Raw genomic sequence first — 11,716 nt, 5'->3', positions numbered from 1 at the left:
TTTTTTTTTTTTTTTTTTTTTTTTTTTTTTTTTTTTGCATTTCCTCTTAGTTACATCTTTTTGAAATAAATGATATCTTTATCTGAAGTTTCTATCTGTTCATATTAGGAGCATTAACAACTAATATCCCCTGCCTAATTTTTTCTTTCCTTCATAACCTGAAGCTTAAAATAAGTAACCATTTAAAGAGTTCCTTGAAGATGTCACCATTTAGAAATGTCACACCTGCAGCCATTTGTTTCTGAGCTAGAGAGTGCTGGCTGTTTAGAACAGTGTCCCAATTATTCTTTTTGAAACCACTCAAAGCCACCAGAACTAATTTCTCCCAATATATCACTATAGTTTAATGTCTACAATGAAGAGATATCCCCACTCAACCAGTAGAAACTGACTATTGCATATCCAGGATATAATCAGAGGGCCTCTGTACTGAATTTGAGATTTCCAACAATTGTAATTAAACAACACCCACTCTAATTTTGTGTTTATTGCTTTTACAAATAGCATCAACACAGGTGAATTATCTATGATATTTATTCATATCTGCATTATTTTAAGCAAATACGTGGTAGTCTTACCCTTACCAAAATAAGATTGAATAATTAACAGATGGGCATTCTAATAACATTGTGGAACAGCATAATGTTGGATTACCTTTTAAATCTCATTATACTCATAAGCAAGAATTGCAATGTTCTATATATTTGTTCTATCATTCAATGAACAAGTATTTTTTTTAAAATCTCTTGTGGGCCTAGCATTGATCTCAACAGGGAAAAAATTAATCTGAAATTTTATTTTGAATTAAACATCTTTTAAATGTTTTTTATTTTGTTTTTATTTTTTCAGGTTTTTTTGTTTTTGTTTTTGTTTTTGTTTTTTTTTGAGACAGGGTGATACTCTGTCACCCAGACTGGAGTGCAGGTTGTGATCTTGGCTCACTGCAACCTCTGCCTCCCGGTTTGAAGCCATCCTCCTACCTCACCCCTCCAAGTAGCTGGGGCCACAGGCACATGCCACCACCTCCAACTAATTTTTGTAGTTTTAGTAGAGACAAGGTTTCGTCATATTGGCCAAGCTGGTCTCGAACTCCCGACCTCAAGCAATCTGCCCGCCTCGGCCTCCCAAAGAGCTAGAATTTACAGGCATGAGCTACTATGCCTGGCCTTAAATGGTTTTTTTGTTGTTGCTTTTCTTTTTCTTCTTTTCTTTTTTTTTTCTTTTTTTTTTTTTAAAGACGGCCTGTCGCCCAGGCTGGAGAGCAGTGGCGCAATCTTGGCTCCCGGGTTCAAGAGATTCTCCTGCCTCAGCCTCTTGAGTAGCTGGGACTACAGGCACATGCCACCAAGCCCGGCTAATTTTTTTTTTTTTTTTAAGTAGAGACAGGGTTTCACAGTGTTAACCAGGATAGTCTCAATCTTGTGACCTTGTGATCCTCCCACCTCGGCTTCCCAAAGTGCTAGAATTATAGGCGTGAGCCACCGCGCCCAGCCCCTTAAATGGTTTTTAAATATGTCACCATGAAGAGGTTTGTATAAAGAAAGAAAATTAGGCGCAGTGGCTCATGCCTGTAATCCCAGCACTTTGGGAGGCTGAGGCAGGTGGATCACTTGAGCCCAGGAGTTCAAGACCAGCCTGGGCAACAAGGTGAAACCCTGTGTCTACAAAAAATACAAAAGTTAGCTGGGTGTGGTGGCGTGCACCTGTGATCCCAGCTACTTGGTGGGGCTGAGATAGGAGGATGACTTGAGCCCAGGAGGTGGAGGTGGCATTAAGCCAAGATTGCACCAATGCACTCCAGCCTGGGTGACAGACAGACCCTGTCTCCAAAAAAAAAAAAAAAAAAAAATTATATGATTCAGAAAACCACCCAAATAGAATGAAGCTTCTAAATGTTCTCGTGGTATGTGGTTTGCCATAACTAAACAATAATCCCCTTATTAATTAGGGTAGAAGACAGCATAGTGGTGCTTGTCTATAATCCCAGTTACTTAAAAGGCTGAGGTGAGAGGATCACTTAAGCCCAAGAGTTCAAGGTTACATGAGCTGTGATCACACCACTGCACTCCAGCCTGGGTGACAGACTGAGTCCCAGTATCAAAAAAAAAAAAAAAAAAGGGTGGTCTACATTCTCAGAAAGCCAAGATTAGAAAACTGTAACAATCAGGTATTTGAGATTTCATCAGATGACCCACAAAGAATATAAACATGCTACTTTCCTAAGAAAATAGAACTTAATTTTCTCTGTAAAGATTTTCCAATCTGAACTAGGTGGAATGGTGCATGCCTGTGATCCCAGCTACTAGGGAAGCTAACACAGTAGGACCACTTGAGCCCAGGAGTTCCAGACTAGCCCTGACAACATAGCAAGACTCCATGTCCACAAAAAATTTTTAAAATTATCCCGGCATAGCAGCATGCACCTGTAGTCCCAGCCACTTAGGAGTCTAAGGCTGAAGGATTGTTTGAGCCCAAGTTTAAGGTTACATGGGCTATGGTCACGCCCCTGCACTCCAGCCTGGGCAACAAAGAGAAACCCTATCTCCAAAAACAAACAGAAAAACAAAGGCAAAGCTAGGCACAGTGGCTCATGCCTGTAATCCCAGCTACTTGGGAGGTTAAGGCAGGAGGATTACTTGAGCCCAGGAATTGAGTCCAGCTTGGACAACACAGCAAGAACCTGTCTCTAATTAAAAAAAACAAAATTGACTTTCCAATCTATTGCAAGACATTCTTCAGGAAAGACAGTGAAATTACAGTCATTTTACTATGCTAATAATTACACAGCATTTTAAATAAAATAAAAAAGAACCAGAAATTGAAAAAAACACCTAATTTTTAAAGAAAATGTTCTCTCCTTAGGTTTCATGATTGCAGAAGGAGCACTGGACAGTCAGGCAATCTGGGTTCTGGTCCCAACTCTCACTCAACAGATGTGTAACTCTGGCCAGCTTTACCCTCTGTGAAATACGGCTGAACTATCAGTCCTAATAGGGTCTGGTCCAGCTCTAAGTCTGTAACTACAGGTGCCTTCCCTGAAAAGTAGAAATCTGGAGGAGTGTGGATAGCCCCTCTGCATTAAACATAGCTAGCCTAATGTGATGATAAAGACAGGAAGAGAATACAGGACATTAAACAGAGTTGTGTGAGTGAGATGGAAAAAATGGATAATTTTCTTCCATTTCTTTTCACATTACTGTGTTAATCTTTAAAGAAAAGGAATTCTAAAACCCCATAACTGGGTATCTTCACCCTGAGAAGCAGGAAATGTGTGTCTGCAGAGAAATCAGGGCTCTTCGGTTTATGTGACGGAGGAATCCATGTGCCCAAGGATGGGCATCGTTTTATCACACTCCCCTTCAGAAAGAGTTTTAGGCATGTGGCCAAAAAAGGGGGTGTGGTCTAGGCAGGGACAGAGGGCCAGATCAGGAAGACTACCTCTGAAATCCTCACACCGTGCTCGCCTACACGAAATGGCTAACAAAATTACAAGCAGGGATGGAGACCCTTCCCAGGATAAATCTAGCTTTACTCAACAATATGGAAGGAGGAGAAAGTAGGGTGGGGTGGGAGGATCTTCCATTTTTCTATGTCTTCATTTTATATGGCTTGTACCTGTAACATACAGGGTTCAAAAGATGAATTAGAACTGTCTCTGTGGTGGTGTTTATGCAGTTCAGTGGAATAGAATGGGAGGGGAATCATCCATGTTCACAACACTATGGGTGGGGCACGCTCTCTTCTGTTGTTTGTTGTTCTGTGACTTAAACCATATACTGCAAAAGGCTTAAAAAAAAAAAAAAAGAAGGACAAAACCCATCTAAGCATATTTTCTTTGCATTCATACCATCATCTTTCTCACCCAAAAGTTTCTTCAATGCCTAAGTGTCTCTGGAATCAGTGTTTGGCCCCAAAGCCTATGGTTTGTGCAGAGATTCACAGAAAAGACCAGGTTCTGTTCCTTGAAAAAAATAAAGATTTTCCAATGCTTAAAGACATAGCCTAATTATTTGCCTATTATCCCTCAAGGGGACACCATACACCTTGACCTAGAACTCTATCAAGTGTTCACAGAAAAGTGCCAGGGCAAATAAACAATCTGTTCTTCTAAATTCCCCTTTATATCTCCTTCCAACCACACACATTTATTTTCAGTCTCTAAAACAAACTTAATGTTATATGCTCAGAAGGAAGAGAAGGATGTTATCGAATTTATTCCTTTGCTCTCCAAAAAGGCCACACCTAAGACATCGTCAAGGTGAGAATCATTCCTGATGCATGCGGGTGGAAATATGGTGCTTGCTAAGAATAAAAAATAAAAACCAAACAAAAGAACAAACCAACAAACAAAAAAACAGTGCTCAGAAATCTGTATCTGTCACATTTCTCTCTACTCCTTAATTGGGCTTTCGATGCAGGAAAGACAATTCACTAGCTGGGAAAGGGAGAAAGAACTCCATCATTCTTCCACTGCCAGCACCTGTTCTGCCAGCTGACACTATTTAATATAAATTTTGACCCTAAGAAAAAGGCAATATACTAATAGCACTGCTGTTTACCAAAAACTAATCAAATCTCGTCACTGCTGGTTCGCCCCCGCTTTCTCTCACACCACCCACTCACCCAGTGCAGAGAAGGGGTGGCAACCACTTTCTCCGGCACAGACACAGTCAGTGTCTTCACACAAGCAGTGATTCTGACCAAAAGAGCCACCACCCTCTTGCCCCTCTCCCTGCTTATCATACAGGGAGCACCAAGTCCACTCCGGGGCTGGGAATCTGAAATCAATTCACTTTAACCAGATCTCAAAAATCTGCCCTACGGTTAAAGAGAAAATGCAAATCAGAAAAACACATCACATGGAGAACAAACCAAAACCAGGGCTAGGGAACATTTGCACATCAGCGCTGCCTTTGAACTCCAGAATGGCATGGAAAGCGCCGCTGCCCAGCCCAGATCCAAGGAGGGGGTTTTACAAAGGCTTCCAGCACCCCCTATCAACACAAACACTTCCTCCCCGCTTCCAAAATGCTCTGAATAAAGACCTTCTTTAAGCACTTACTGGGAGCGGCAGCTTCTCTCTGCAATGTGTCTGTGAGTCACGCAGCAGGAGGGGCCCCGGAGCAGGGCAAGTCGGAGAGCCCCCAGCTTCCCTGCAAGCTGATGTCTATGAGACAGCAGCCCAGGAACCGACTTTCCCATTACAGCCTCAGACTGTAATCCATGTGTTTTCGGCGGGCCAGTCCCAGCTGCCCACAGAGCACCACATGATCTGCTCTGACATCAGATCAGCCAGACGTGACAGCCCATCCGCCAGCCTCTTCCACACTCATGGGTTGCATCATTTGGGTGCCTTTGGTTTGCATTTAAGCAGGTGGTACAGAGTAAGGAACTGTTGTTTTCTCACAAAATATTTTTTTTCTGGTGTCTTCTGTTCTCAAAGAAGGAAAAAAAATAAGCAAGAAAAGCACTTGACTTTGTTGCAGCCTAAATGTATCAGATATATGGGAAGTAACTGGAGTTCCACGCCTAGTTCAGGGAAGCTGAGGAACGAGCTACTGCCAAGATGCCAATGCTGTGGGAGTGATTTCATCTATAAATCACTACCACCACCATATCCCACCGCCTTTCAGTAGATCATCTTTTATATAAGAGTTTATATATATATATATACACACACACACATATATATGCTATATATATGTTTAAGTCATAAAATATTGGTAGGTGGGGTGTGTGTGTGTGTGTTTTAAGCTAGTCACCACTGAGTTTAGTTCATGGACGATCTCAGGGAGGTAACCCTTAGACTCAGTGCAATATACAATAATTATATTTTGAGAGGATTCACACAAAGTCCAACAGAAATAGACGTACAGACCTAGACAGGCAGATAAGCAGACAGGAAGTCAGAACCATCCATTCAGGCTTACATTCATTCATTCAGTAATCATTTATTGATCACCTATTACATACCTAGTCCAAAAACAGATTATCAAATGGTGGAGGGGTTGGATATTTGTCACAGAGCTTCTAATTCTACTTTTTTTTTTTTTTTTTTTGAGACGGAGTCTCACTCTGTCGCCCGGGCTGGAGTGCAGTGGCCGGATCTCAGCTCACTGCAAGCTCTGCTTCCTGGGTTTACGCCATTCTCCTGCCTCAGCCTCCCGAGTAGCTGGGACTACAGGCGCCCACCACCTCGCCCGGCTAGTTTTTTGTATTTTTTAGTAGAGACGGGGTTTCACCGTGTTAGCCAGGATGGTCTTGATCTCCTGACCTCGTGATCCGCCCGTCTCGGCCTCCCAAAGTGCTGGGATTACAGGCTTGAGCCACCGCGCCCGGCTCTAATTCTACTTCTGTGATAAGACAAGAAGTAAGAGCCTTATCAAGGATCCTTATAAAATGTTCTGTGGCTAATATGAATCTAAAGGCTGGTAACAAAATCACATTTTATCTTAATTTCATTAGGATAAATGGTAACCTTTAAGGTAAGAATACTCAAAATCATTAAGACTTTATGAAACAAAATCATAGCCCGCTTAGATAGCTGTGACCAGAAATGTAATTCTAAAATTACAGAAAATATGATGCTCCTGTAGCAGAGAGGAGAATTCACTTGCTCTGTCCCCTAGGCTGAAGTGCAGTGGCACAATCTTGGCTCACTGCACCCTGCCCCTCCCGGGTTCAAGTGATTGTCCTACCTCACCCTCCCAAGTAGCTGGGATTACAGGCATGTGCCACCACGCTTGGCTAATTTTTGTAGTTTTAGTAGAGACAGGGTTTCACCATGTTGGCCAGGCTGGTCTCGAACTCCTGACTTCAGGTGATCCACCTTCCTTGGCCTCCCAAAGTGCTGGGATTACAAGCGTGAGCCACCGTGCCCAGCCAAGACACTTCTTAAGTAGAAAAATAAATATATAATTTTAGTTTTCCTTAGTTTAATAATTAGCTATTCCCTATAAAATAATCACAAAATATGCAAACCCTTGGTTTTCATTATTTTGTCTTTGTTCCTTATATTTAAAGTGAATTGTGCCATTTTATTATATGTTAACTAAGGCCATAATATCATTATTTGATATTGTAATCAACATAATAGTATTCACATGTTTTTTATTGAAATAATTCAATCTAATAATTATATAATCACTAATATCACAATAAATTTGTCATTTAATATATAATATTTAACTCATCTATTTGCTTTGTACCAAGTGTGTGATATTTCCCCCTGAGATGACCAGGATGCTTGTGACTGTGGAATTCAGTATGAGATTCCACGGGCACTTGATTTCCCTTTGTTCTCCATTGGAAATAAGCTATATAAAGAATAAAACTGTTCAAGTCTACTACTGTTTCTACTGAAACAGAACATCTCTGACACCAGATATGTGGGTTTTTCACATCAAGAAATTTCCCAATTTTCTGCAGACACCAGCTGAGTGCCCTACAATTTAATTCAATTCTGGCACTGACTACCCAGAATTGACGCAGACACTACAGGTTAAGGACTCAGTCCCACAAGATTGCCCCCGACTTCAAATAAAAATCACAAATAGTAGGTACCCAGGTTACCCACAATTTGTCCAACTTGGCTACAATTTGGGGGTTCCCATGACTCCCTCCTTAGGTTTGATAATTTAACAGCTCACAGAACTCAGGGAAACACTGTACTTATTGTTACCAGTTTGTTATAAAGAATATTATAAAGTACACAAATGAACAGCCAGATGAAAAGGTATGTAAGGTGAGGTCTCGAAGTGTCCAGAGTGCAGGACCTTCTGTCCCCATGGTGTTTGGTGTGCACCATCCTCCAAACATGTGGATACATTCACCAACTCGGAAGCTCTCTGAATCCTATTGCTAATGGTTTGTTTTTATGGAGGTTCCATTGCATAGGTATGGTTGATTAAATTTGGCCATTGGAGATTGACTCAATCTTCAGCCCCCCTCCCCTCTATGGAGGTGTGGTGGATCTGAAAGTTTAAATTCTCTAATCACATGATTGGTTTCTCTGGCCAAGAGCTCCCATCCTGAAGCTATCTAGGGCAGGCCCCTGCCCCCACCAAGAGTCACCTCATTAGCATAAACTCAGGTTTGGTTGAAAGGGCCTTATGAATAGCAAATTATGCTCTTCTCACCTCATTATCTAGGAAATGACAAGGGTTTTATGAGCTCTGTGTCAGAAACTAGGGATGAATATTAATATATGTGTTTGTTTATATATCACAGTATCAGAGTTAATTCTTTTATGCTCATTATTTAATTGAACACCTATCATGTTCAAGTCACTGAAAATGATACCAAAGTGCATGACCTTCAATGGGTTTATAATCTTGTTAGGGATATGCTGTTTCCACACAAATATCTGAAATATAGTTGATAAATCAAATACATAGAAAGTAATGCAGTTAAAGTAGACAAAGAAAGTGAACTCTCACAGGTGGCAGTGGCTTACACCTGTAATCTCAGCGCTTTGGGAGGCTGAGGTGGGTGGATCATTTGAGGTCAGGAGTTCAAGACCAGCCTGGCCAGCCAACATGGTGAAACTCCGTTTCTACGAAAAATAGTAGACTGAGACTCCATCATAAAAAATAAAATAAAATTTAGCCGGGCGCGGTGGCTCAAGCCTGTAATCCCAGCACTTTGGGAGGCCGAGACGGGCGGATCACGAGGTCAGGAGATCGAGACCATCCTGGCTAACACGGTGAAACCCCGTCTCTACTAAAAAAAAATACAAAAAACTAGCCGGGCGCGGTGGCGGGCGCCTGTAGTCCCAACTACTCCGGAGGCTGAGGCAGGAGAATGGCGTGAACCCGGGAGGCGGAGCTTGCAGTGAGCTGAGATCCGGCCACTGCACTCCAGCCTGGGCGGCAGAGCGAGACTCCGTCTCAAAAAAAAAATAAAATAAAATAAAATAAAATAAAATAAAATTTAAAAAAAGGCCAGGCGCAGTGGCTCACACCTGTAATCCCAGCACTTTGGGAGGCCGAGGCGGGCGAATCATGAGGTCAGGAGATCGAGACCATCCTGGCTAACACGGTGAAACCCCGTCTCTACTACAAATACAAAAAATTAGCCAGGCATAGTGGCGGGCGCCTGTAGTCCCAGCTACTCGGGAAGCTGAGGCAGGGGAATGGCGTGAACCCAGGAGGCGGAGCTTGCAGTGAGCCAAGTTCGAGCCACTGCACTCCAGCCTGGGCAACAGAGCAAGACTCCGTCTCAAAAAAAAAAAAAACAAAGAAGTGTCTTTTTGTATTCAGTTTCTTGGAATTTTGCCGACCTCTCTAGCTAAAATTAACTGGCAATTTAAAAATAGCACTGTTCGGGTACCTACCAACACCCCCCATACATTGATCTTTTGCCACTATTTCTTACATTATGAGCTAAGTGAAGTGTGAAATGTGGCCTCCCCGACAAATTGTTCTTTCCAAAATCTATAGAGCTAACAAAGGTTTAATATTCAAAAGATTGTCACTACTCCTAAACTCTAGCACAGACTACCATCATCACTTGTCTCCTGGACTACAGCAACAGCTTCCACTTGTCCTCCATGAAGCAAGCAGAATGTTCTCTCTCTTACTTAAAACTCTCTCAGCCTGGGCAACATGGTGAAACCCCGTCTCTACAAAAAATTTCAAAGTTAGCCTGGAGTGGTGGTACACGCCTGTAGTCCCAGCTACTCAGGAGGCTGAGGTGGGAGGATCGCCTGAGCCCAGGGAGGTTGAGGCTGCAATGAGCCATAATCATGCCACTGCACTCCAGCCTAGGTGACAGAGTGATACCCTGTCTCAAAAAACCAAACAAACAAATAACACTCTCCAGTCATGTTCCATCTCATTTAATCATGGCCTCTAACACCTGTTAATAAAACTATATAGATGCTTCTCAAGTAGCTTCCTTCGCCAGTAAATAACATACTGAACATTTGTGTCATTGGCTGAGTTAGTGTTCATCAGGTAATTAACATTTGTTTTCTGAAATTCATTTGTTTCCTTAGGAAAGACTATAAAAAAATGAGTTATTCAATTAAAGGATGCGATCTTATTTCAAAGTAATGGTGTTTAGGAAAGATATATAACTGCCTGCCCAAAGACTACAGCTCCCAAGCTCCCTTGCAACTCAGTGTGGCCTTCTGAGCAGAATTTCTCCTCTCTTGCTTCAAAGAGCATTGCTTGCCCTAAACTTCTTTTGTTTCCTTTATGCAAGCTAGAACACAGATTTGCCTGTGACCTCACTTCAACCACACGGCTTTAACGGGAAATGGCAGAGCAAATGAATGGAAAAAAACTGGGCCACTAAATTACCACAGAAAGCAGAGTTGACCTTCTAACCTGGCCCACTCACTCATACTGCATTCTTGTCAGCATTGAGGCCTGCTTCTTTTAAGGGAAATCTGGCTGGGTGCAGTGGCTCATGCCTGTAATCCTAACACTTTGGGAGGCCAAGATGGAAGGCAACTTGAGCTCAGGAGTTTGAGACCAGCCTAGGCAACATGGCAAGACCCTGTCTCTACGAAAAATAGAAAAATTAGCTGGGCATGGTGGTGCACACCTGTGGTCCCAGCTACTCAGGAGGCTGAGGCAGGAGAATGGGTTGAGCCTGCGAGGTCAAGGCTGCAGTGAGCCATGATCACGCCACTGTACTCCAGCCTTGGTGGCAGAGTGAGACCCTGTCTCAAAAACAAACAAACAAACAAACAAACAAATAAATAAATAAAATCTAATTTGGTAAAGGAAAAATAGTATAGAAAGTTGAAAATGATTCAATGATTACTATTCATTGGTATTCTGTCTTTTAAGAATTGCTTGTCCACATTGATTTTTATTTTTACTAAATACTTAACATTTTTCTTGTCTATTCTGTTAAGCTTCATTGTTTGCCTTTCAATTCTGCTTTTGGGAAACATGTTGAAGTGTTTTATTGTCACCATTTGTAATTTTTCCATTGTAATTTGTTCCACTGAAAGTTTCCATAATGACCAGATTTTTTTCTTTTTAAGACAGAGACAGGCTGGAGTGCAGTGGTGGGATCTCAGCTCACCACAATCTCCGCCTCCCAGGTTCAAGCGATTCTCCTGCCTCAGCCTCCCAAGTAGCTGGGACTACAGGTGCACGCCAGCATGCCCAGCTAATTTTTGTATTTTTAGTAGAGACAGGGTTTCACTATGTTGGCCAGGCTGGTCTCGAACTCCTGACCTCGTGATCCACCCACCTCAGCCTCTCACAGTGCTGAGATTACAGGCGTGAGCCACCATGCCCATCCAATGACCAGATTTTAAACTCTAAATACCATTCCTCACTAAAAAGAACCACGGCTCTTTGGGGAAAAGGCTGATTTTAAATCTGAGGCAGAGAATGTATAAGATGAGCTTAGCACATTGTCGTATATCAGAAAGCAAGGAAATTACTGAAGAGAAGTGGGCTCATGTTAAAGGACAGGAGTCAACGTGGAGAGGCCCGCAAAGACCAACTTCATCAAAGCATCTTTTCTAGTTCCTGTGGCTATGTAAAAAGTAATGCCAAACTTAGTTTAAGACATTTATTTTTCTCACAAATCTGTAGTCTGGGAAGGGTTCAGGGGGTTAGCTGGTTTCTACTCCAGTTAGCATCATTTGTGCACCTCAAAAGCTGGAGACTGAAATCTTCTGAGGGTTCATTCACTCACATCTCTGGTGCCTGAACCGGAACATTGAGGCATGGAATAATTAGGGCTCCTT

The 11,716-nt window shown here is 42.2% G+C and overlaps 1 protein-coding gene and 1 pseudogene across 21 annotated transcripts in view; both read right to left on the bottom strand.

Moving 5' to 3' along the window:
• LOC112625171 overlaps positions 1–5,202 on the bottom strand; it is a 9,055-nt pseudogene extending 3,853 nt beyond the window's left edge.
• ANK2 (ankyrin 2) overlaps positions 1–11,716 on the bottom strand; it is a 706,278-nt gene that overhangs the window by 571,494 nt on the left and 123,068 nt on the right. For 20 of the 21 annotated variants that reach the window (XM_025384687.1, XM_025384674.1, XM_025384685.1 and 17 more), the window contains exon 1: positions 5,063–5,330. The exons of the other annotated variant lie outside the window; for it this stretch is intronic. The gene's annotated coding sequence lies outside the window, so the exon portion shown is untranslated. Of the gene's footprint in view, positions 1–5,062; positions 5,331–11,716 lie in introns of those variants that run through there. 21 annotated transcript variants of the gene reach the window in all.

Source organism: Theropithecus gelada, chromosome 5, assembly GCF_003255815.1.
Source record: "Theropithecus gelada isolate Dixy chromosome 5, Tgel_1.0, whole genome shotgun sequence".
NCBI lineage: Eukaryota > Metazoa > Chordata > Mammalia > Primates > Cercopithecidae > Theropithecus > Theropithecus gelada.
This window is presented reverse-complemented; position numbering and strand designations above follow the sequence as displayed.